Source organism: Urocitellus parryii, chromosome 12 (assembly GCF_045843805.1).
Source record: "Urocitellus parryii isolate mUroPar1 chromosome 12, mUroPar1.hap1, whole genome shotgun sequence".
Classification (NCBI taxonomy): Eukaryota; Metazoa; Chordata; class Mammalia; order Rodentia; family Sciuridae; genus Urocitellus; species Urocitellus parryii.
This window is the reverse complement of record NC_135542.1, coordinates 71,050,668-71,078,143: the sequence shown is the minus strand read 5'-3', so window position 1 is coordinate 71,078,143 and position 27,476 is coordinate 71,050,668. Positions and strand designations below refer to the sequence as shown.

The window sequence follows — 27,476 nt, the reverse complement described above, 5'->3', positions numbered from 1 at the left end:
GAGCCAAAATGATAGTGTATGTGTTTGCATATATATGTATGTGTATGTACTACCTGAGATTTCAGGCATCCACTGAGGGTATTAGAATGTATTTCCAAGCACAAGGAGAGACAGCAAAGTCAGTATAGCAATAAGCTCCTATAGCTCTAGAGCAATGGTTATCAGAGCCAACATAGACAGAAAACTAGGTGGGGTGTACTTAATTTACATAATAATTATAACAAAAGAAATCTGGCTGGCATACAAGCTCATCTCAACTGTCATGATGGAAAATCTCAGTTTTTCACTCTGGCTCCAAATCTGTCAGTTCATTGAGACAGTTCATTGGTTGAAGAGGAGGCCAAGGACTCTTGAAGAGATGCTCAAAAATGATGTAAGTGTATACAGTAAATATTCTCATAATCTTTCCCCAAACAAACTTTTATTTCTAGGGTAGCTATGCTCTTCTGAGAGCTTTCCGGACTTTGTAAGATGTGGGGCTGACATGATTCTGATATTGAGGAACTAAAAATACCATTACGATTTTCTGAGTGGAGTGAGAGTTCATTGGCCAAATGTTTTTGTTGTTGTCTAGTGAGTGTTTGGGTCCATTAGGAGACAACATTCTCGAAACTCAAATGTTTAATTGGGAGCTTAGTAACTGGAAAATCCTTCATGTTGATTCTCTGACCTCTGAGGTAAGTGTCATTATGGGAAGAAGGAAAAACAGAGAAGTTTATGGAACTGCTCCTTCAACCCAGTAGACAGAAAATTAGAAGAAACACTGAAACTTCAGGGAAATTATAGAGATTATTGTCCACATCAAACACTTGAAAGAGATAAGGGTGGTGGTTCCAACCATAGTATCATTTAATTCACTTGTTTGATTTCTGCTAAAACATGATTTGTCATGTGGGTGTTGGACTACCTATAATTTATTCCGGTGGCAGATCCAATTGCAGTTGCTATAAAATCTGGTTCTTTACCAGGGCAGCTCAATTACAATCGTTGGCATTTTGTATGAGGAATTTGTGTTTAAGTGGGAAGGGCAGCAACACTATCGATAATTTTCCTGAGGATTAGGGTGAGTCTCTTGTTCCCTCAGAACATAGTATACCAGGCATTTTTATTGTTTTGACACACCACTGAATATAATGGCAGTCTACTGTATTGATGACACCATGCTAACTTCCATACTAACCATGGGAGTGAAGATGGTGAGAATTACCCTTTTTTCCGTTTTTTGGGGGGTACTGGGATTGAACTCAGAACCACTGAGCCACATCCCTGGCTCTATTTTGTATTTAGAGACAGGGTCTCACTGAGTTGCTTAATGCCTTGCTTTTGCTGAGGCTAGCTTTGAACTTGTCATCCTCCTGCCTCAGCTTCCTAAGCCTCTGGAGTTATGGGTGTGTGCCCCTGCACCCAGTTAAAAATTACCTAAGAAGCCCTCCATGGCCACTGCAGCCTCTACCTCCTCCCTGGAGAAGAGAGATGAGCTGCCTGACGGCCTGGGGATCACTATTGGCAATGAGTGGTTCCGCTGCCCTGAGGCACTCTTCTAGCCATCTTTCCTGGGCATGGAATCCTGTGGCATCCGTGAAACTATTTTCAACTCCATCATAAAATGTGATGTTGACATTCACAAGGAACTTTATGCTACTAGAGTGGTGTCTGGTGGTACCCATCATGTACCCAGGCATTGCTGACAGGATACAGAAGAAGATCATGGCCCTGATACCCAGCACAATGAAGATCAAGATCATTGCTCCCCCTCAGCGCAAGTACTCTGTGTGGATTGGAAGCTCCTTCCTGGCCTCACTGTCTACTTTCCAGCCAATGTGGATCAGAAAGCAGGAGTATAATGAGTCTGGCCCCCTCCATCGTCCACTGTAAATGCTTTTAGGTGGACTGCTACTTAGCTACGTTACATCCTTTCTTGACAAAATCTAACTTGCACAGAAAATGAGATTGGCATGGCTTTGTTTTCTTTTCCCCTTTTCTTTCTTGTTTTGGTATTTTTGACTCAATTTAAAAACTGGAACAGTGAAGGTGACAGTCACTTGGAGCGAGCATCACCAAAGTTCTACAATATGGCCAAGGACTTTGTACATTGTTCTTTTTTTTTTTTTTTTTTAATAGTCATTCCAACTATAGTGAGAGGAATTGACCCTCACCCTCCCAAAAGCCACTCCACTCCTCCTCATGGAGGATGGCCCAGTGCACACCGGAGTCCATACAGGGGAGGTGACAGCATTGATATTTTGGAAATTATGAATGCAATTTAAAAAAATCTTTACCTTAATACTTTTTAAAATTTTGTTTTATTTTGAATGGTCAACCATCATGGCCCCTTTTTTTGTCCCCTAGCTTGCAATGTATGAAGGCTTTTGGACTCCCTGGGAGTAGGCTAAGGTGTGGAGGCAGTCAGGGCTTATGGTATACTGACTTGAGACCAGTTCAATAAAAGTTAAAAGTGCACACCTTAAAAAAAATTACTTTTGAAGCCCTGTTATGACAGTTTTATAGAAGGTAGAAGATAAATCCTATAATGATTTGGGATATTGGAGGGAAGTTTATGGGAATTGAGAGGTCTGGGTCATCCTATGTAATGTAGAGAGCAACATGTTGCATCTCATAACTCCCACAACTGAGAAAGAGGTACTGAAGCAAGACATCTGTAGTTGATGACTATTATTCATTCATTGGAATAACAACTCTCTGCATGTTAACAGACCCTATAGAGACTGAACACCAGATCATGGGACATTAAGAAACTCTGCAACTTCAACTGCCAATATAAACTGGGTATTATTATGTCATTAATTCCATGGTATGATGGATATGGTACATTTAGGACTGACTAAGGCAAATCCAAAGGCACAAGTACATTACATGAAAAAAGTAAATTACATGTCATCTATGTTAGTCTGTTTCCAGTTACCACAATGAAACGGATGAGGATGGGTACTTTTAAAGAAAAGGTTTATTTAGTTCATAGTTCTAGAGGTTCAAAGGCATGGTATCAGCATCAGCTCGGCTCTGGTGAGGATCTCATGGTGGGTGGCATTATGACAGCAGCTTGTGCAATAGGAGTGAGACATGGTGAGACAGGAAGTCAGAGTGAGGGAGGAGCCTGGCTTACACTTTTAATAAAAACCCTATCTTGAGAACTAACTCAAGTTTCCAGGATAACAATCTTAATCCTTTTCAAGGATGATGATCCTTATCTCCTAATCAACTATCTCTAGATACTACATTTTAAAGGTCCCAATACCTATTGTTACTCGGAAGTCCAAATTTCTAACATATAAATTTTGCAGGGACAAACCACATTCAAACATCGGTATCACCTACATCTGCTATACTTATACCTCTTTCTCAAGTCTCAACTATAGTCTCGTAAAAGAACTTCCTATGGGTTTCTTGCAGCCAACTGAGGTGGAAGGACAGTATGTGGGTCTTGTTCATATTTAAGTCAACTGTCTGTTTACATGTCACTCAGAAGTAGGCCCTCAAATACAACAGGGAAAGAGATGGTTCTGTAAGTAGGGAGAGCTTAAATCAACACATTCAATAATCCACTTAGTGTGGATAGAAAAGTGATGGAAGGATAAGCATTCACTCCAGGGCAGTGAGAAGAATGAACTAACGAGTTGGTTAAGGTCTGGGAATGACAGGGAATGAGAAGATCTGAAGCAACATTAAGTGGAGGTACGTATGTGTGAAGGCCAAGAGTATGCAGATCCCCAAAGTCAGGCTTTTGTCCACCAGAGAGAATATAGTACAGATAAGTTTATCAGCAAAAGATGGACTATCTATGGTTTCAGCCAGTGTCCTCCTAGGCCCCACAGTGCTTATGCTAAACTCAGATCATGGGGTCTGCATAAGTTCAACAGCAGGGATTTTATCTCATCAGTACTAATACATCTATCACCACTACTAAATTTCCAAACTTTCATTTCTCTGGGCCCAACCCTGAGCCCTCAAAATGTCACTGTACTCAGTGATACAAGCCAACCTTTCAGTGGTAGTTTACACTGAAACTTGGAGGAGGTAGAAATTCTTCTGAAGGAAAATCAATATATACATTGATCAGGATTTGTTTTTCCTGTTGGAAGTCACCCAAGGACTTAAAACGTGCCTTAGCTACCAACATATGTCCCATGCAATATTGTCTCAAATGGAAGAATCCATTTTAATGCAAAGAGGCTTGAAAGCAGATTTACAAATATGGGGTTACCTGGCCTTACATCACCTAGAGGCAGTCATTCATTGGTAGAATGGCATTTTGAAGGCTACTTAATTATTAGCTCAGGGACAATACTTTGTAAATTGTGAAGCTGTCCTCTGAATGCTCACTGAACCAACCACTGATACATGGTGCTGTGTTCCCAATAGCTAGAATTTCAGGAACCAAAAGAAGGAAGGAGGATTGGGCCTTCTCAACATCACTTTCAATGACTCTTATAGAATTTGTTTTCTATCTCTGCAGAATTGGTCTCTGCCAGGTTAGATATTCTATTTCCCCAAATAGGACAGACCACTTCAGTCAGGAGATACAGAAAAGGTTTCCCTTTAATTGGAAGTCATGATTGCCATCTGGCTACCACCAATGGACCAGAAGGAAATGACAGGAGGTACTGTTCTCATGGGGTTAATACATCATGGCCATAATGAGATAGTGTTTTTATTAGAATTAAGGTTAATAGGAATATATCTGGAACAGGGTATTTATTGCATCCCTCTTGGTGTTTGGTAGTTGTAAATGGACAATTGTACCAACCCCCTTTTTTATCCCCTGCTAATGGTAATGCAACTAAGAATTTAGACCCTTTGGGCCCTATCAGGCAAGCAACCAAGATATTTAGGCTTGGTCGAAAAAAACTCAACTTAGTAGGGGAAGACAAAGATGATATAAATCAATTATTGTTCCAAAACCAACTGCAACATTAGGAGATATAGTTTATTTTGCTTATTCTCTTTAACTCTTTTAAAGTATTGTTGCACTATGAAGAAGTTGACTGCACCTCCACTCTCAAGGTAGAAATGAAGGCATCATGTATTTATACAAGCGAGTGTAAGCAGATCTGGATAGTTCAGGAAATGAACTCTGCCCAATCCAGTACATGCATCTCTAAATATCATTTGTCTCCTATCTCTTAATAATTTGTCCTGCTTCTCAGATTCAGTCCTACTGAAAATGCTCTTGTAGTCCTAATGCCCTGGCCATTGCTGTGTGGCCTCATCTTCCCATACTACCAGTTGATTCAGTTTGTTCTTGAATTAAGAGCTGGGTCTTAGTATAGCTTTATGTGTTAGCTGTAGTGAGAGCCATTTAGCCTCTCCAGTGCCCAATTGCATCCCAAAGGAATGCACTGGGAGTCTGATTACCTGAAGAGGCCAAGGAGAATTCCCAGAAGTACAGAAAAAATAAAGCCCAGAGAAAATAAGTGGGCTGACCCTTGACCAATGAGAAACAAGACACAGGAAGAAGCTGTCAGTTAAAAAGTCTTCCTCTTTCTCCCCTTGGATAGATGTTCTGGAGAAGTGGTAACTCTACATCGCTTCTCCTTGTTATGAACACAAGTTGTCTGATAAAATGTGGCAGCTTGTTAATTCAATGTGGAGTGTTCATCTTCCTTCCCTGTGTCATGTCCCTTTTCCTCACTTCTGTCCTAGGGTTCCTCCTCCCAGTAAGCGTTAGTATCAGAGCCCTGCTTTCTAGAAACTCAAAGATGAGGCCACTTCTTACACTGGGAAGAATGAAGATCATCAAGGTGAAAATATTTGGGATAGAAAAAAAAAAAAATGAAAGCAAAACAAAACAACAAAACCCCCCTCCAACCAAGCAGTTTAGAATGTGTGAAGAGATTAATGAAATGGAGGTCAGGCAATATTTTAAAAGAAGAAAAAAAATCTTAGAGTCTTTAGAGAGAGTCTTAAGAGTCTTTTTTTTTTCCTATCATTCTCTGAGTGGCAATAGGGTGGTGAGCCCGGAAATGTGCATTTTGATTATGAAGACACGCTCGACTATTGGCTGGATAGATGATAAAGAACAAGGAATAGGAAGGAGAGATTTTCAAAATGTTTATGCTCTCATCTTTAAGGAACAGGTGTAAATGGAAATTTGAAATTTTATATTTTCCAATCTGGACTTGTAGAAATTTATACCAATAGTCAAGGTTAAACCTTAGTGTATTTCTCAAGACTTCCCCCTCCCCACAAAAAAACTCCCATATCTTTTATTCTCTTATAACTCTCTCATAGCAAGTATATTGAATTGCAAATTTGACTCTTTGCTAGATTATCAACTCATTGAAATCAGAGACCATATATTTTTATCTTTTTATCTCTTAAATTTATCACAGTTCCTTAACTACTCAATTATTTCCTGGAACAAATGTATTTGTGTTTCTGGAACTAGAATATGGCCATATGTCACTGAGATAGATATATAAATGGGTGACACAACACTTTACCCCAAAGTATTGACTTTTGTCTTTTGCCTTAAAAAAGCACAGTGCTATGGTTTGGATGTGAGGTCTACCCTGAAAGCTCACGTGTGAAACAATGCAAGAAGGCTTAAAGATGAAATGATTGTGTTATGAAAACCTTAACCTGATCAGTGAATTAACTGAGTAGTAACTGAAGGCAGGTGGGTGTGGCTGGAAGAGGTGGGTCACTAGGGGTGTGCCTTTGGGGTATATATTTTGTATCTGGTGAGTGATATTCCTCCCTTCTCTCTCTCTCTCTCTCTCTCTCTCTCTCTCTCTCTCTCTCTCTCTCTCTCTCTCTCTCTCGTTTTCTTTCTCTCTCCCCCTCTCTCCCCCTTCTTCCCCCTCCTCCCTCTCCCCCTTCCTGATCATGTCATGATCTGTGTTCCTTCACCACAATTTTCTGCCATAATATTCTGCTTCATCGTGAGCCCCAGGAAAATGAGCCAGCTTTCTATGGACTGTTATCTCCAAATCTGTGAGCCCCAAATAAACCTTTCCTCCTCTAAAATTGTTCATATTGGGTCTTTTGGTCACAACAGCAAAAAAGCTGACTAAACCACACATGTTATTGAAACACAGGAGTCTGAATTGTAGAGATATTGGATACTTCTATTATTGCTTTATTGTTTAGCAATTCTAACATTTATTTTATTGCAATGGCTTCTATCCTGTGATTTTGTCAAAATTAAACTGAAAAATTTTCAACAATTGGGTATTAACCTATTATCACCTCTTAGATTGTGTGATTTTAGCATAATTCTAGCCAATGGAATGGAGAGAGAGATTACCAATTTCTTTTTTTAAATTTTTTTATTTCTTATATCACAATAGAGGAGTGCATTACATTCATTTTTTTTGCATTGCAATTATTAATACACATTTATACCACAATGTATCAAATCTCGGTTTTATATAAGGTACGTGGATACCAAATTCACATCTTCATACATGAATTTTGTATACTAATGACCGTCTCCTTCCACGATCCTTAAAGATAAGAAAAAATTAATAAATTTTTTCAGAACTCCAAGAGAAACCACTTCTCCTCTTATCTAAATATCTCTGTTAGCAAAACAGCATGGTGGCACTGCCTCTTTGCTGGCCCACAAATTCCATCACTGGGATTTAAGAAAGAACTGTAAGGACTCCATTCCTTCTGGAGCCTACCTCCAGAGAGGCTCACGGCCTCTCAGCCTTACCATTGTGTTTACAATCTGTGTTGCCGACCATCAGTTTTTATCTGAGGTATGGATGTTATATCACTGTTTACCTCACCAATATATCCCTGTATTCCCATATCACCCTGCATTACCTGAGCTCTCCTCCTAGTATAACCCAGTTTCTGTCCACTGTAATCCTACACTAACTTCGAGTGCACTTCTGAACTAGGTTTCTAAGAACCCTGAGGTTTCTGCAAGGTTTCTTTCGAATGAGAGATTTTATTTTCCACCTTCAATGTACAATCCTTAATATTCAAGGCGTTTTCCAAGCACTATCTCCTTTTGTCTCCCTAAAATCCTAGTTACATTAAAGCACAATTATTATTCTAATGCCACTCTTTATTTTCTTACAGTTGTCATCTGCCTTCCTCATGGTCATAGTCCCTATCTGTTCAACTTTGTGTGCTGGATCATTCTCTTGCTCTTCATAAGACCCCTTTCACTAGCGATCCTTATTGATTTCTATTCAGAAAAGTGATCCCACCAATATTCTAGCTTATCAAGTCTAAACATACTTCATAACTGGGTAGAAGACTCCCATTCCCATAAGAATGTCTTTGTTATTTCTAATAAACACAACTCCTTCACAATGCCAACTTAATGTCTCTAACCATTCTATTTCCCACTGTTATCCCTACTCCCATAATCTTTTTTGACATACTGCAATTTGCCAAGAACTGACCTTATCTTTTTTAACCATTCCTTACTCCCCTCCAATTCTCACTTCATTTTTTATGAACCATGTGTTCCATAATCCAGTACCATTATCACTCATTTTCCAAAACATTCATCTCTTATCCTATTTTTTTCCAACAGTAAACTTAGCTTATAAAAGAATCATTTACAATTAAGACATTTTCCCTATCTACTTTGCCCCTGTAGCATATCCCTCAAAATTCTGGGAGAAACACACACACACACACACACACACACACACACACACACACACACATACACACACATATCAACATGTTTTTCTTTAATTCATGACTCATATCCTCAATAGTCATAGTATTATTTTTTTAATCCATATACAGTTCTCTTTTGCCTTCATTATCCTACCCTCTAAAACTACTACTTTACATTTTCTTCTTTTTTCTCAAACCTCAAGCACAGTTCCTGATCATCTTCAGCTGGTACATTAATTCTCATTTCATTAAGAAGATAGAAGCAGTCAGAAGAGTGTTTTAACATGCTGGGTTCGCCAAAACTATCAAACCACCTATGCTGGACTCATGTACCTCCTTCTGTGAACTGAATGTACTATTCTTGTCCCATCTATGGACACTGTCCTCATTTATGCCTGGGATCTCACTTCTTTTCTTCTATTAAAGAGTTTTATTCTTGTAATTGTCCTTTTTCTCCTCACATCAGAAAGCTGCTCTATTGGATCATTATCATTTACTTATATATATTCAAACATTTCTTAGCTTTAAAATAGTAATTATAAAAAATGTTCTCCTGATTCCACGTTACCTTTTAATTAGCAGTCATATTCTTCCCTTTGTAGCAAAACTCATCCAAAGAAGTTTTCATCTTTTCATTTCTACTGAAGTCATACCAATGTTTTCCTCCCACATACTTACTACACATGAAAATGACCAGAAGATCATCAACAGCACCAAAGTAGTCAAGTTCATCTGTGTACTTCATCCTCATTTGATTGGCTAGTGGAAGCATTGACAGAATTGATTACTCTGCCTTTATATCAGTAGGATTTAATCCAGAAAAAAAAAAATCAGCTTTTCAAAAATAAGGAATTTCATGAAACTTCAAGATCATGAAATCAGTGTAAGGTCTATGGGAGTAAGAATGAGACAACTGCAGTTGGCTTCAAGAAAGGAGAAAGAGCCATACTTGCTTGAAACCTCCAACAATTAACTCAGATTTTATCTCAACCCCTGATCAGTTCAGAAACAAGGAAGTAATTCATAGGAATTAACAATGAATTTACTTCAGAGCTCATGCTTGTTACCACCCATGGCTCTAAGAGGCTAATGGCTATTCTTCCAATTACATCTTTGATGAATGAGTTAATATTTCTCAGAGACATAATCTAAACCAGAAACCTTCTAGTAAAGGATTCTATGAAATGCTGCTCATGAAATTTTAGTCCTGTGATCCTGTGCAGGGTAGACTTTAGAAGGTTGGAACCCATATTGAGTATCAATAAATAATTCCCTGCATGTTCTTCTTAACTGCAATATTTTTTTCTGTTTGAAATTAAGGGAAAAAAAAACCTCTTTTTCAGAGTTCTCCCTTTATTTCTTAGCATGCTTCTTCTCAGTCTACTTTTCTTTCCCTCCTTATTTTCTAGACTACTAAGTATTTCTAAGAATTTTAGTTTTCTATCTAGTCTCTCTTCTTAGTATACCCCTAATCAGATTACTTTAAATAAAATCTCATACTAAAACCTCTAAAACAAAATCTCCAAACTGTACTTTTCTCCTGAAACAGACTTATTGAACAAAATGCCTAACCAATGCCCAAATGTGTATATCTATAAAATATTTTAACTTTTATACAAAATTGCACTCCTGGTCTTTCTCCTTAAGCCAGCTATTTTCCTAGTCTTAGCCTTAGTAAACTAACTAACTCCATTTTTCCTGGTCCTAAAGATGGGATCTTGTTATTATTTTTGAAACTTTTCTTTGTCTCTGAGCCTGTATTCAAGTATTGATAAATCCTGTAAAATCTATCTTCATTTTATATGTACTTATTTTTTATTTGATATTTTTAATTATGAGAATAGGGTGTATTTTGCCATATTGTACATACATGAAGTACAACCCATTCCAATTAGGATCCCATTCTTGTGGTTGTGCATGATGCAGTGTCATGTATTCATATATGAGCAAAGGAAATTATGTCCAGTTCATTCTACTGTCTTTCCTATTTCCAACCCCACTCCCTTCCTTCACTCCCCTTTGTCTCATCTAATGAATTTCCATTCTTCCCCTCCCTAATATTTAGAATCCAAAGAAGTTAAAACACAGAAGATTTGAAATGAAAGTATACAATATCACATGATTCAGAACTTTACTTTGGTTCCATCTATCCCTTAGGACAAAATTCCACATTCATATCTATAAGCCTACAAGTCATGGCACCTACTTCCTCTTTGATCTCACCCCCTACCTTGAGAGCAGGCATACTTTTTGTTTTGTTTTATTCATGAACATGAATCTTTTGTGCATATAACAAACCTTGTTGATGTTATGAACTTAACAAATATTTTTGAATAAATTAATGTATATTAAGCTGGGTTTTTAATCCCTAGAGATTAAAAAAAGGAAAATCATTAAAAATGAAAGAGTTTAAATGTGAATTCATGGATACTTGGATTAATGTTGCTGTTGCTGGGAGATTTTTATATGTTCTAATTTTGGAAATATCAAATGGTTGACAGTGGCATGCCTGTAGTAGAGAACAGCCTAAGATGAAAAGATAACTTGATTTCAAAAAGAAAGTTGAATAAAATAGAATTTTAAACTAATATTAACCATGATCAGATTGACACACTGGTTGAGAATTTCCAGTGCACCCAATTAGCAAAAAATTCTTGGGTAACCAAATAGTGTTTGTTCTATTTAACGCTAAAGAAAATAATGAAATTTTATGGCTAAAGTGATAAAAGTTTTAGAAACATCTATTATTAGCCTCATTAAGAGAAATTGTGAAAGAACACCTCCATCTCCAAGTGATACAAATAAATTTAGTGCCCCAAAAGGCAGATGTGACAAGCAAAAAAAAAGAAAGAAAAGAAAAAAAAATGTCATGGGACTTCTGTAAAAGCAGACTTCCTTGACATTTAAATAAAAACAGCAAAAATTACCTACTGGCTGTGAAATACAGTGTTTCCTATATATATATATATATTTTTAAAATCACCTTTATTGTGATATGCAGTTATTCTGTCATTTATAGCATTAGAAATGCTTATATAATATGAATCATGTCATATGCTCTTAGGTTTTTTTTTTAAGTTATGCCTTCTTAAAATAAAATATTCTATTCATCAGTCCAAAAAATCAAGATGTTAGGCATCTTTGAAGTTAGGATCCTGCATGAGTTGGTTTGGCAAGATAAGGAGTGAAGAGCCCTGATTTGGGAGTTAGCAGGTCCTCTTCCTGGTGAGCAGCCAGCCAACTGTGGGACAATGGCATATCACTCCGATTACATAAACCTTACACGGAGGATGTGGATTAAGTTAGCTGCAGACCCTGATATGCTTTATTAACAATGTGAAATTTCTAAATACTTAAAGTTTAACCCCAACTAGCTATTATACTGCAACTAAAACTACATTCTCCCCAAACCATGGCTCTTTTTTAAAAACTGACTCTAAACTTTCCAACTAGTTTCTTTTGTTGTAGTCATCCAACTTCCCAGATTTAAAAACTTGGTTCATTTTTTTTTATTGAATGATAAAATTATATGATTCTGTCATGTACAACATGGTGTTTTAAAATACATATGCATTATGAAATGACCAAATCTAGGTAAGTAGCATATTTATTACCTGGCATAGTTATCATGATTGCGGAGAAAACACCTAACATCCATTTTCTTAGAATCTTTCAAGAATGCAATATATCATTATTAACTATAGTCACCATGTTTAACAATAGGCTATGTGAGTTTATTTCTCTTATATAACCGAAATTTTGTCTCTGTTAGCCAGCTTCTCCCCTCAACCTCTATCCCCCAATATTCCCCACCCATTAGTAACTGTCATTTTACTCTCTACTTTCATGAAATCAACTTTTTTAGATTTCATATAGGAGTGAGATCAAACAGTTTTGTCTTTCAATACCTGAATGACTTTATATAATGTCTTCCAGGTTCTTCAATATTGTTGTAAATCATAGGATTTTCTTCTGAATAATATTTCATTATGTGTGTGTATACACCCTGATTTTTTTTTAAAAATCATTCATTTCTTTATCTAATCATCTTCCTATACTGTTGATGGCCATTTAGATTGAATACATTGGAGATCAGGAATAGGGCTTAAATTAACATGGGAGTACAAATATTTCTTTGACATACTAATTTCATTTATTTCGTATATATAGCCAGTAGTGAGATTGCGGGATCTGAAAATAATTTTATCTTTAATTTTTTTGAGGAGATTTATACTGGTTTATGTAAAGGCTGTGCTAATTTACATTCCAGATAATGGTGTGGCAGGGGTCCTTTTTCTACACAGCACTTGTTACCTTTCATCCTTTGGATAATAGCCTTTCTAAAAGCTGTGAGGTGATACCTCATTTGGTTTTAATTTGCATTCCTCTGATGATTGGTGCTATTGAGCATTTTCTTTATACTCCTAAGGGTCATTCATATGTCTTTTTTGAGAAATGTCTCTTTAGGCCCTTGACCTATTTTAAAATCAGGTTATTTGTTTTCTTTGGAGTCATTTTTGACTCCTCTTTTACTATTGCTTAACTTATAGCAGGGGTTGACTGATTTTTTTTTTTATGAACAGTTTCTCAGATTGACCACTACTTTATGTCCTCAAACCTATGACTTTGCTTGTACTCACCAAGCCATTGCCATCTTCCTCTCCTGACTGTATGACTCCAGCAGTTGCCTCGATGGTTTCACAGTCTCCAATGTCCTACTTACTCTACTCATCCCATATTCCACTTTCCAACTAATCTTCTCATATCAATGCTTTCATTTTACTTCTCAGCCCTAGAACCCATCTTCCTCACTCTTTAATGCCTGCTTTTTTTTCAAGACATATCTGTTGTCTAGGGATTTATGTCTTCTTAATCTCTTTTTTTCCATCTTTGCTCTTCCACCTTCCCTAAACTCGGTACCAAAACCAACATAGTTGTGCTTATTTGACCATCAATTCCTTTTCTTTGTATTATTCTTAAAAATAGCTATTGTTCCAACATAACAATTACTCATTGCGAAACATTTGAAAATATATAAAGTACAAAAAAGAGAATAAAAGTAACAAAATATAACATTGAAAGATAATCACAAATTCTTTCTCTTATATCTTGTATGTGTATATGTATGTATGTATGTATGTATGTATAAAAATGGCAATAAAAGAACACTTATGAATACTCACATGGGCCAAAAATTGTGCTTAGAAATTCATATAGATTATCTTGTAAAAGTTGAATGAACTAGATATATTTATTACTACTCTTTCCAGATAAACTATATTCTGGTGTTGAGGGATTTGTCCAAGTTCACACATAAAACTTTGACCTACTTTTTTGGGAGTCTATTTAACACATTGATACTGCCTACTAAATTCTTCTATAGGCAAATGTGTTAGCTTTGGCATTACTGTGACCAAAATACCCAACAAGAACAAATTGAAGGATGGAAAGTTTATTTGGGGCTCACAGTTTCAGAGATCTTGTCTATAGATGGCCAACACCATTGTTCTGAGCCCAAGGTGAGGCAGCACATCATGGTGGAAGGACCCAGTGGATAAAAGCTTCCAGTTCGTGGCAGGGTCAATAAGCAAGGAGAGGAAGTGGGAAAGGTGCCATAGGAAGATGCACCCCTATGGGGTATGCCCCCAGGGCTCCACCCCCTCCAGCCATATCCCACCTGCCTACAGTTACCAACCAGTCCATTCAAATTAGGAAGGACTGATGAGTTACCCTTTTCACAATCCAATCCTTTTATCTCCAAAGATTCCTACATTAACATAGGAGCATTTGGGGGATGACGAGTCACATCCAAACCATAACACTAAGTATATTCATTTTTAACATTGTTTAATGTCTAATTTGTTTATCTTATGCTGAGATACACATCTTTTAGAGGAAAAAATTATACCTGTTTCTTATGGAAAATCCCAAAGTCTTAGTCATAACTATGCTTAGTCCATTTCTGTAATACTGTGGCTAAAAAGGTAATACAAATATATAGACTCTGAAAGGTTGATAGTCTTAGACTCAAATTTAGAATTATTTTCCTAAACTAATTACTAAATTACTAATGACTAAACATTTTAGAAGTGATTTCATAGATCGGTAGAGAAAATAATTTGGCAACCTGAAGCAAAAAAGAAAATTCTTATGAAATTAGCTGGAAACATGTACCATGTTAATTATAAAGAGATGAAAGATCTACTCTGACAAGTTGAATAAATACTAAGTTATCATATTGATTCTATTTAAATACATATATATGTATATATTCCCCCTCTCCATATATATCTCTATATCTATCTATATTTTACTCAGTCATGGCCTCCAGTAAGCCATAAAAGCTGTTAAGAAGAGAGTTTTAATTTTAAATTTGGCATAACTCCTGGATAAAAATGTGCTAGATGAATTGAAATTTGTTTTTAATGATTTTTTATAAGGTATAACTCAAGAGTGAAGCCACATCATTTTGTTTATATAGATGAATGTATTAGTGTGTATTTCAGAGAAGTAGAATCATGCCAGGTGCAGTGGCTCATGCCTATAATCCCAGTGGATCAAGAGGCTGAGGCAGGAGGATCACAAGTTCAAAGCCAGTCTCTACAAAAGCGAGGTCCTAAGAAACTCAGTGGGACCCTGTCTCTAAATAAAATACAAAATAGGACTTGAGATGTTACTCAGTGGTGGAGTGCTTCTGAGTTTAATCCCTGGTACCAAAAAAAAAAAAAAAAAAAGAAAAGGAAGACAACAACAACAACAAAAACCAAAACAACAAAGAATCAAAGGGATATTTATATAGAGAAGGAGGAGATTTATTCTAAGGAATAAGCTTATGTGATTGTGGGCACTGGCCTGTCTGAATTTTATAAAAATGTAGAAGGGCTAGAGACCCAGAAGGAGTTGATAGTACAGTTGGAATCCATAGATGGCTGGAAGCAATTCTCTCTTCCTCAGAATCTTTAAGGCCTTCAACTGATTATATGAGGCCCACTAGCAGTACAGAGGATAATCTGTTTTATCCAAAGTCTACTGATTCAAATGTTAATCAATCTAAAAAAACACCTTCACAGCAGCACCTAGACCAGTGTTTGAACAAGTTGTTGATACATAAAATTAACTATGATAATAGCAACATATTCACTGAAATTCATCAAATATATGTTTAAAATTTACTTATTAGTGCATTTATTTATCCATGAGCATTTGTGATAAATGAACGAGCATAAGCAAATCAACCCTATGTTGTGTTTGTATGTGTGTAGACTACATCAAAATTTTCAAATTCAAACAAATTAACATTTTCTCAGACCAAATAAAATCCTGAGGAGTAAAATAAGAACAGGGACCTTACAATGATAAACAATCTCATTGTCCATCTAAATAAGGGGAAGAACTTAAGGAAGGCTAATGCTTTAGTAATATTAAATGTGATTTAATGTTGCTGTTTTTGTAATAATGAGTCCTATTCACAGAAGTTCCTGGTTGTTCCACACACACACAAAAAAAATTTCTGCCAAGGGAAAAAATTTATATTTATAGAGCAATATCTGCTGGCTCAGAGGTTGATAGATGACATTTGTTAATGATGTCCCATCTGGGCACAGAGAAGGGATGGAAACACAATATCAATGCTCCACCTTTTTGCATGATAAACTTTAGTGTGCATCTGAATCATCTGAGGCACTTGCTATAAGTGCAGGTAAATAGATCTCATCCTAGAAATTTTGGTGTAGATCTGGGCCATAACTCAAGATCTCTCATTTTCAAAGAATCTTCAAGATGTTATTGAAGCATGCAGTATGCAAATCACTATTTGAAAAAAAAAAACTGCTACAGTTAAACATACATTATGCCCCATTCTTGTTCTTATCTCTATTCTAATCATTTTGAAGATATTTTTTTCTTCACCATTACTCATCATTTTCCTGGAAAATAACTGATACAGTTTAGGCAGAATGGCAATTGCTCCCTTGCTTTATTGCCAATTGCTAACCAAGGAAAGTCTCAGAGAACTGAAGCCAAAGTCAACAGATTGACTCTTCTTCATACATGGAACTGTTAAAAATAACTTAATTCAATTGTAGGGCACATATTTTTTGAAAAACAATCATTGTTAAAATCAGTGTGCATCTTAGAGTAGATGGTACTTTACAATTCCTGTGGCCATGGGGCATTAACTGCCATGGGCCATGCATTTGTAAACTTGGGCATAACTTTCCACATTGTCAGTGATACAGAGGAATTTCATTCATTCTTAGTACTTTATAAAGCTTTATTGTTTTTTAAATATTTCCCCAAATTCATGTTATGTGATTTTACATTGAAGCAAAATGTGCAATGTTTAAGGAAATGCTCAGAAAATGGTGCCGTATCTGTTTTGTTATTAAGTGAAACAAATTTCTTGTCATTAGAGAAATGCCTACAATTCTCCATGTTCTTGCAAATCAGTGATCAAGTATTTAGCAACAGTGCTTTCCCAACTTTAATGTGCTGATGAATCACAAGGGAAAATGCTTAAAATGCATAATCCTGACTCATTCTGAAATAACAAATATTTCACAAGCTTTCAAACCTTTTCCATGATTCCATCCACAGACCACATTTCAGTGATAAGGTTACTCAAAGAAAATGCCAGTAAGTTCATTAACTTGTACTACAGAGTTCTAAGAAAAAGAATTGTCACATACCACTCATAATTTTAAACTCCCTACCCATTTATTATATAACCTAATATATCTATAATTGATGTTTTTTGTTCTAAATATATATACAAGTGATATATGGGGAACAAAGCCCCAAACAAGTCTAAAAAAGAGTCATTCAATTAAGTATAAAAATTCTGTGTTAAATCACTTAACTTACACTTCTGTTTTTCTTTCTTAATGGTACTTAAGATGGGTCTTAAAAATCAGTGCATTTCTGTGTCTAAAATGGGGAGCGTCATTCTATAAAGCAGGTAAAATTAAGCATATCAAATGTGACCTTTATTAGATCATGGCGGGCAACTTTTGGTATGGCTTTAGCTTCCCTATACTATTCTTGGTCACGTGACCTCTGGGTTGAGTGGATATCCAATTTCACTCACTGCAAATATTCCCTGATTCATGATGGTTTGACTTATTATTTTTCAACTTTACTATCATGCAAATGTGATACACATTTAGTAGAAAATGAACTTTGAGTTTGACATAATTTTACATTAGATCTTTTTCTGGGCTACTGATACTGCATATCTCCAGTATCTCTTGTGATACTGGACAATGAGAGTGAGATATAGTTCCAAGGTACCACCCTATCATAAAGGGTGAGCAAATGACACTCTATAGTAAACTGTGTTGTTAAGTTATGATGTTTAATTAGATGTATTAGTGAATTTTCAACATGATTCATTTTTTTTGCTTTGATGTGGATGTGAGTATATGGTCCCATTGGAACTTGAACATCTGTATTACTTAGGCTACTGAAGGGGTAAAGCTGAGTTTGGGGTATTCTAATTATCCTCTATATTGCTGGAAAACTTGGATCTTCTGATCAGGTCAGGTTGGGAACAAACAGGACCCACACCCTGTCCTTCCTCCCTTCTTTCTCCTTCTTCTTTTCTCTTCCTCTTCCTCTTTTTTCTCCTGTTCCTTCTTCTTTAATAAAGGTAAAGACACTAAATCTTAGAGCTCACCGAATTTCTATATATGTATGCAACGAATTACCACCCAAACTAAGACATAAACATTTTCAGGAACTCCTTGAGGCCAAATGTAATTTTCTTATTTTCAGTCTTTTCTTGTACCTAGCTAGGACCTGTGGGTAGGTGTGGGAAAGATAAGGCACTTATTTCAGAGAACAGTGTAAAATTCAGTTTAGCCCAAGGCCAGAGTCTTGCCAAACTCAAAGTGTTGTCTAAAAATCTTACATTTACCTACTGTATTTGTTATTAAAAGCACTGTCTTTGTCCCCCACACCAATCTGATAATGAAGACATGGTTTTGAGAAAATGGAAAAAGAAGTTTTATTGCTTTTCTAACAAAGGAGAAATACAGGAGACTCCTATCCCAGAGTCTGTGATTCTGCTTATCAGGGGGAACAGGGGGATTTTAAAGACATGATTCAAAGGCTACATTCTCCATGTTCTCTGTCTGAAGTTGTAATTCACTTGCTAATTTAGGAGCTATTCATTTTTTTTTAGATCTTCTGGTTCTATCCCTGAAATCTGAATTACTTAGTTCCTGTGGTGAGTGTGTGCTCTAGGACAGATAACTCTGCCTAGGATGGGGATGAAGGTAATCCTGTTTTCCAGAGATTGGGGAGAGGGAGGGAGAGAGCAAGAGAAAAAAGCATGTCCATTTTAAAAATAATTCACAGTGGCAGAGCAGCAAGGGCTATATTCAAAGCCTAAAGCAGACCAATGTTACATTTCTAGTAAGCATGTTATCTTTCTATTTTTAATAACTTATTTTAATAAAATAATATTTAAACACATGATGAAACACATAAGATTTAGCAATAGATCTTATGGCCATTTTTCAGGTAGGTAGAATAAAGTGGGGATGTTGGAGGATCATAATTACAATTACGCTAAGCAAAGTAAGACAATCCCCAAAACCTAAAGGTCGAATGTTTTCTTGGATTAGTGGAAGCTCATCCATGATGGGGCAGGGGGTGGGGATCATGAGAAGAATGGAGGAAGTTTGGATTGGGCAAAAGAGAGGATGGGAAGGGTTATGGGGTTAGTAAAAATGGTGGAATGAGATGGACATCATTACCCTAGGTACATGTATGATTGCACGAATGACTCATCTCTATATCGTGTTCAACCAGAGAACTGAAATGTTGCACTCCATTTGTGTACAATGAATTGAAATGCATTCTGCTATCATGTACAATGAAGTAGAACAAATAATAATTTAAAAAAATGATTTCATAGCTCCTCAACCACAGAAATGTTTGGTGTCCTTTTTTTCCCAAGGACCCAAATAGCCATGTCATCCTCACTTCTGTTTTATATGAAGCATGAGTTTTGAGAGCCAGGCTATCTTTTCCATCTTAAGGAATTCCTTCAGCATTTCATATTCTTATATAGAGGGCCTACTTACTTGTCCCCATGTCCACTCCAACTGAAAGTTTTCCAATTCTTGGAGTTCTCTTGGTCTTGTTTCTCTCCCCTACCCCTCTATGCTAGCTAGTTTAAATTTTAAGCAATGAAAAGTGACTGGCTAGTTTCAACACTTAAATATATTGAATAAGTGAAGAGAGGAATGTCATCAGAAGATTCCAGGGTCCCTCAAAATATCAAAGTAAGATTTTATAGGGCAAAGCAGAACTCGGGGAATAGGAGAACCCCTGCCAGTAGAATATGTGAAAGTTGACTTTAGTACATCTAGATAAATCCAAGTTCCCACACTCTGTAGATTTTCTGGGCCAAGTGTGGATTTGTGGAAGGTAGTGCTGGATCTGCCTCTGGATCTAATAATCTCTGGGGATAGCAAGACAGGGTCTGGAGGTGCAAATGTAGAAAGTTTCTGTTCATTTGTAGTTGAGGGGAATTATCAGGTATTCAGCAGACTCTACAGTGCCTGACATAACTCGCTACCTCTATTTAAAAAACAGATATTCTCCAAGGGAGAAAGATTGAGCAGAACTGAGTTAATTAAAATTCAGTTAATTCCTTAGAAATGCTATCTGCTGCTACAGTGCACCCTTCTCCTTCTTTATCAGTCATATCACCTTAGAACAAGCCCCTTTCTCACTTTATCGAAACAAGCTCTATAACAATGGAGGCTGGTGTTACACTGTTTAGGAGGGATCTGAGTGTCTACTTACTAGGGAATTTTATGTTCCTTGGTTTTATTCTACTCTGTTATATTAGAGATTAGGAGCAGGGGCTTCTAGATACCCCTCCCAGGCTTAGGCTCAGATATATTATAGGGATGTAATAGCTATTCAGTATATGAACTTGGGAAGGCTAAATAGCTTCCATTTCATTACCTCTCAAAATTGAAATAAAGTAATATCTTTCTCATAGGAGGTTTCAGTGAACACAGAGATTTCTACATGGATCGCTATTAGTGCCTGAGGTGCCCTCAGACAACCAGGTGCATTCCCAAAGTTGCTATTCCATTGGGGTGTGGATTTATCCTTCCCACTGAGGCCAAACAACCTTCCTCCCATGCAATATGGCTTACTGTTCCAGAATTGGAATGTTAAACCAAGCAGGCAGATGTATCAAAGATTCTTTGGTAAACACAGCCCCTGGAGAATTCTTGATGGAGCAAGAAAAATGAACTCTTTTTCCAACTTGGCTCATTAGAAATCCTCTCCCTTAGGTGTTCTCCTTGGTGTCTGCTACTCTGATGAGAGAGATGTCAGGCAAGTGTGCTTTGTCCCTTTATTTCAAATAAAACTTTCTTGAACCCTCTTTATAAATCCTGTGAGAAATCCAGTGCCCTCTCTTGACATCTCTGTAGTTTCCTGGGATGCAGGATCATTTCTTACTCTTTTCTATTGCCGTTACTGTATTTATTTACACATTCACATTTGTCTTGCACCTTGTGATGGGTGTGAAAAACTTTCCTGAATCTTCTTGAGAATGAGGTGTGTCAGAGAGAAGCACATGATTTACATCAACACAGCTCAGGAGATAACAGAATGACCAAGTAGGCACTCTGCTCTTTCAATCTTATGAATAAAGAAAGGCAGCAGATATCCGGGTAATACTTTTAAAAACACACTAGTGGTTTTATTATCTTATTTTTCATTTAAGAGAGTAGGTAATTTGGTGACTAAGTATTTAGAATGTACATCTCAGGGATTCCTGGGAAACTGAGTTCTAGCTACCATTTTTTTTATCTAGGTCATAGATACATAAAATCATATGCTTGTTGAGCTTCAAATGTGTCACTACTCTGAACCACTTTTAGGTGTGCTAAAATCCTGTGTATATAAGAATTTAGGTACCTATGGATAGAGCCATTCTTTTAGTTGTTAATATCACACACCTGTTGGCTATTTTATAGCCAAGTGGTCCTACCCTAGGAGAGCATATGCATTATTTCAGTTTTGTTGCTGGCACTAAATAGTTAACCTATTTCTAGTTTGTACCTCTCTGTATATATATGTATGTGTGTGTGAGACTGTGAGAACAGAGAGCCTCACTGCTAAAGGATTTTATAAATATAGAGCCTACTGCTTTGGGATTCATTGTGAAATCATATTGTGGCAAGGAAAAAAAATATTACATTCAGAGATAACAGCAAAATTCCTCTTAGGTATATAATAATCATTCCTTAGAGAACTACCTTACTGAGTGTGCTTATTTATGAAGACATGGCTCTTTTGTTTCAGGAATAGGAAAGCTTTCCCAGACCTTGTCTTTGTAGCCCCATATGCCTCCTCCAAAAAAATAAAAAAATGAAGAAAGAAAGAAGCGATCTTAAGCGCAGCAGAGCCATAGCTCTGGACAGATGGCATCTCCAAAGACAAGGCAAGGCTCAATCTCTGTAGCATTCCTTTACATCAATGAGAGCTGTGGGATTTAACCCATCTCTTCTGTTCTTTTCTTTCTGTTTTTTTCCTTTGCTTTTGAATTCCCATAGCTATTTTTTAAGGGTCATGGGCATCTGTTCACTCCCAAGTCTGTAGGCAGTCTCTCTGTGCTTCACCTTCACTCTCTTTGAAGAGATCCAATTGATCAATTTGTTTCTATCCATCAGAGAGCACTCTTGCTGAGCAAAACTGTCTCTTTATGTCACATTCATGCATGCTGCCTGGGCTACGAATAGCTCCTTATGTACTCATCACTGATTCCTTGTTCAACTAGTTGTGGCAAAGATGGTGGTGTCCCTTGGTTCAGGCTTGATCATCTAGGCATGAGAATGCACATAAGAAGCTATGGGTATGGTAAGTCATCTGAAGTTTCACAGACAGTCACTGTGACGGGCAGACATCTGACCTGGTCTACTGAAGCAAATTGTCAAGACTCACTGTGGTCTGCACGCTCTGAGTTTTAAATCAGTTTCAGTGATTTAAATCAGACTGATTCCTTTGGTATCCAACCCAAATAATCAAATAATTTGTCCTCTAGGACCTCCGGGACTATTCATCTACATGTGTGCACAACATTTTCCTTCTGTCCCCCAAAACATTTGTATTAAACATCTCTATTCCTTCAAGCATTCTAAGATTTATTCTGCCTTTAAGAATTTCCACAGTTCAAACTTTAATTCGACTCAATCATTCACACATAATACTTCAGTGTTCTGTAGCATATCGGGGATGAGACAATACATTGAGACAATTAAAACACAGGAAAAATGATTAAGATATCAGAATTTACCAAAAACAGATTATGCTACCAGAAAATAAAGAGCCAAAAAGCAAGTAATAGAGTTCTTCTAGCTCAGGACTGAGAAAAGCAAAGGGTCAAATGATATTGACTTAAAATAGAGTGGGGACAATTTGGGCTGTCACAAGAACGAAGACAGGGTGAGGAAAGAAGAAGGATAGGAAATTCTATTTAAAGAAATTCCGATGCTCTCTATGCAATGCAGAAGATCATCTCTCCCAAGCCAGGAGAAATATAAAAGACTGATACTCTTGCGGAGGTCTGGCAGGGCCAGCAGAGCCATTGTTACATCACTATCAGGCCCCTGTCACTCAAACAGAAAATCCCTATAGTACACAAGGAGTTCAAGGCTGGGGGCACATCTGTGAAATCCCTGCTCTTCACGTCTGAAAGTTGACATTCACTGCAGGAAAAATCCTGCAATTAATTGAAGTTAAAGAAATCTCTACCAAAAAGTTCCAATAAAACAGCAAAGGAAAAGGCTTTTAACTGTGAGAGTGATCTAAACTTGAGTGTGCAAGTTCCTGAACTGAACATGTACATTTTATTTAAAGTAGAAGCTGACTAAAACAATGCTAGTTCCCCGATATCCCCCGCCTGCTTCTACCCTTTATACATAATCACCATTATTTGTCCCGCAAGCCTACTTACTCCAACTTCATTTCATATCTGCTATAATGCCCTGCTCTTTACAGAAGAAATAAATAGAATAAACCTTTTAGGGAGACTGAGTTTTATGATAAATCTTCAATTAGACTGCAGACATCTCAAGAGCCATGACAATGGAAAGCTAACATAAGCTCTTAACAATTTATTTTTTAAGGGCATTCTTTTTATATTTATTTTTTATTGGTGCATTATAATTATACATAATAGTGGGATCCATTATGCTATATTCATACATGCATAGAACATAATTTGATCAATCTCATTTCACTGCAGTGTTTTCTCTTTCCCTCCCCTCCTCTCAAAGGCATTCTTTTTAAGAGTACTGAAAGGCAGTTTGATAATCATACATGTACATAGAATATGACCACTGAACATGTCATTTTCACATTAAGAGTGTGAACATTCAGAATCACATGGGAACTTAATTTCAACCTGTGTGATTTTTCTGAAGACCCCAGAGATCAACCCAATGCCTGATTTATTTTTATGCAAGTGAACATTACAGATTTCCTTATAGAGACAAGTCAACAAAATGAAAGGAAGCTGCATGCTTCCTGTGGGTATTATTGTTGATCTCCATTTTGGAGTCAGTGAGATAAACTGTGCCTTTCATGCTTCAAGTCATTTATAGCTTTTAGTCTTGAATGACATACTGTTGTTCCAAGAATGGCAACCATTTAATTCAATCAGATTGTTTCGTATATAATGTACTGCATATGCAGATTTAATAGTTGGTTGGACACTGTCAACTCTATGTGAGAAAATTTGTAATAATTAACTCCAGTTCCGTATTAGTCCACTGAAACATCTTCAGACCTGCATTCATAAAACTTAGCTCAGTGACAAATATAGCCATGTTATTTGTAGACAAATATCATCTGCATGATTGACTAAATTGACCTCAAAATTGCCTACACAAAACTCATTATTTAGAAAAAAAATCTCAAACATGACCCAATTTGCATTTTTTTTAAAAGAGCAAGTATAGAAGGCAACTTAGCAGCATGACTTTCCTAAAGGTTCTTCTAAGACTCTTCATGGAGCATTTATTACCAAGTAAATCTGCATAGATAAGTAAGATGTACCCCAATACTCTAGGTAATTGAATGAAATGTATTTATATTCTAGTTTTTCTTAACTTGTAAATTCATGTCAACAGTTCTAGTTACTATTATCTAATTATTTAGAGCAACTTCATGATGGATGTGCAGATACTGCATTTAACAAAGAAGTGGAGAAAGGCTAACCAAAATTCAAAGTTTCACAGAAAACAACTGACCCCAATATTTGGCCACTTCAATGTGGTTTGTGTGTGTGAATATGTTTGTTGCATACTTATACATATATACGTATAAGTATGCACACACACGTATACAGGGAGAGAGAGAGACTGAGAAGTACAGAGACAGAATATGTAAAGGGAAAGGAAAGAAAGAGGATGAGTATCTTTAAGAGATACCTCAAAGATATTGCAAGTTCAGTTTCAGACCACTGCAATAAAGTGAGACACAATTTTTTTGTTTCTCAGTACATGTAAGTCATGCTTACATTCTACTAGAGTTCATTAAGCTTGTGATATCAGTACATCTTAAAAGCAATGTACATATCTCAATTAAAGATACTTTATTGCTAAAAATCGTTAGTAATCATCTGTACCTTTAGTAAGTCATAGTAGTTTTGCTGGTGGAAGATTTTGCCTCAATTTGCTGACTGATGAAGATAGTGGTTGATGGTTGGGGTGGCTCTGGCAATTTTGTTCCTTTTTCATATTTTTTATTCTCTTTTTTTCCCTTCAGTACTAGAAATTGAGCCCAGTAGTATGCTACCACTGAGCTACACATCCAGCCCTCTTTATTTTATTTTGAGACAGGGTCTCACTCAATTTTCCAGTCTGGCCCAGATCTTGTGATCCTCCTGCCTTAATCTCCTGAGTATTTCAGACTTTGTATTATAGGTGCATGCCCCTTCTACAAGCTGACGGTGACAATTTCTTAAAATAAGACAATAATGAAGTTTGCAGCATTGATGGATTCCTCCTTTCCCAAAGTTTTTTGTTCCATGTAATCCTGTTTGGTAGCATTTTACCCACAGAAGAACTTCTTTTAAAATTGGAATCAATCCTCTCAGATCTTGCTGCTGCTTTATCTACCAGGTTAATGTAATGATGTTCTAAACCCTTTATTTTCCTTTCAGCAATGTTCATAGCAACTTCACCAGGGTTCAGTCTCAAGAAAGGTTCTTTGCTCCTCCATAAGAAGCAACTCCTCATCCATTAAAATTTTAACATGAGAGTATAGCCGTTCAGTCACATCTTCAACAGCCAATTGTAATTCTTATTCTCTTGCCATTTCTATCACACCTGCAGTTATATTCTTCACTGAAGTCTTCAATCTCTCAAAGTCTTCCATGAGAGTTGGAATCAATTTCTTCAGAACTTTTATTAATGTGGATATTTTAAACTCCTCCGATGAAGTACTAATGTTCTTTTTTAAAAAATATGTTTAGTTGGAGATGGTCACAATACCTTGATTTTATTCATTTATCTTTATGTGGTGCTGAGAGTTGAACTCTGTTCCTCACACATGCAAGGTAAGTGCTCTACCACTGGGCTACAAAATCCAGCCCAACTATGTTCTTAATGGTGTCTAGAATGGCAAATTGTTTCCAAATGGTTTTCAATTTACTTTTCCTGGACCCATCATAGGAATCATTGTCATTGCCTTATGAAGTGTATTTTTTATAAGACTACTAGACTAAAATTAATGCTTGATACTTGAGCTAGAGAATAAATCTTATGTTAATAGGCATGAAAACAATATTAATTTTGATAATTATCTCCATCAGGGCTCTTGGGTGACCAGGTGCATTGTCAATGAGCAGTGATATTTTGAAAGTAATTTAATTTTTCTGAGCAGCAAGTCTTAACAGTAGACTTAAAATATTCAGTAAACTATGTTATAAAAAGATGTGCTATCCTTCAGGCTTTGCTCTTCCATTTATGGAGCACAGATGAGTAGATGAAGTATATTCTTAAGGACCCTTGGATTTTCTGAATGACAAATGAGTATCAGGCTCAAAAATCACCAGTTGCATTAGCCCCTAATAAGAGAGTCCAAAGAACAAAAGGAAGAATTGGGTGATTTAAAGAAGCTTTGGAAGCTAGGCATTGACTTCTCTTCTCTAGCTATGAAAGTCTTAGATAACCTGTTATTCCAATATAAGGGTGTTTTGTCTACATTAAAAATGTGCAGTTCAGGGTAGCTGCCTTCCTCCATGATTTTAGCTGGATCTTCTGGAAAACTTGCTGCTTCACGTTGCACCTACACATTACAGAAATAGCTTTTCTTTCATCCTTGTAAATCAACTTCTGCTATCTTCAAATGTTTCTTCTGCAGCTTCCTCACCTCTCAGCCTTCATAGAATTGAAGAGTTGGTTGGGGGCTTGTTTTGGACTAGGCTCTGATTTAAGGGAATGTTGTGGCCACTTTGATCTTCTATCCAGATCTCTAAAACTTTCTTGATAATGGCAAAACATCTATCTTTTTTAATCAAGGGTCTGCTCACTACAGTAGTACTTTTAATTTCCTTGAGAAACTCTTCCTTTGCATTCACAACTTGGCTAACCAGCACAACAGATTTAGCTTTCATCCTGTCTTGGCTTTTGAACTGTGCTCCTCAAGATGCTTTTGATTTACAGTTAGACTATGCATCTCTTCTTTTCACTTGAACATCTAGAAGCCACTGGGTGGCTAATTTCAATATGGTTGTGTCCCAGGGAATAAGGAAGCCCAAGCAGAAGGAAAAAGATGGGGAATTGGCTATTGATTGGAACAATCAGAACATGCACAACATTTATTGATTAAGT

The 27,476-nt window shown here is 36.7% G+C and overlaps 1 pseudogene; it reads left to right on the top strand.

Moving 5' to 3' along the window:
* The first annotated feature begins 1,668 nt into the window (after positions 1–1,668).
* LOC113180626 (large ribosomal subunit protein uL30m pseudogene) overlaps positions 1,669–27,476 on the top strand; it is a 94,551-nt pseudogene continuing 68,743 nt past the window's right edge.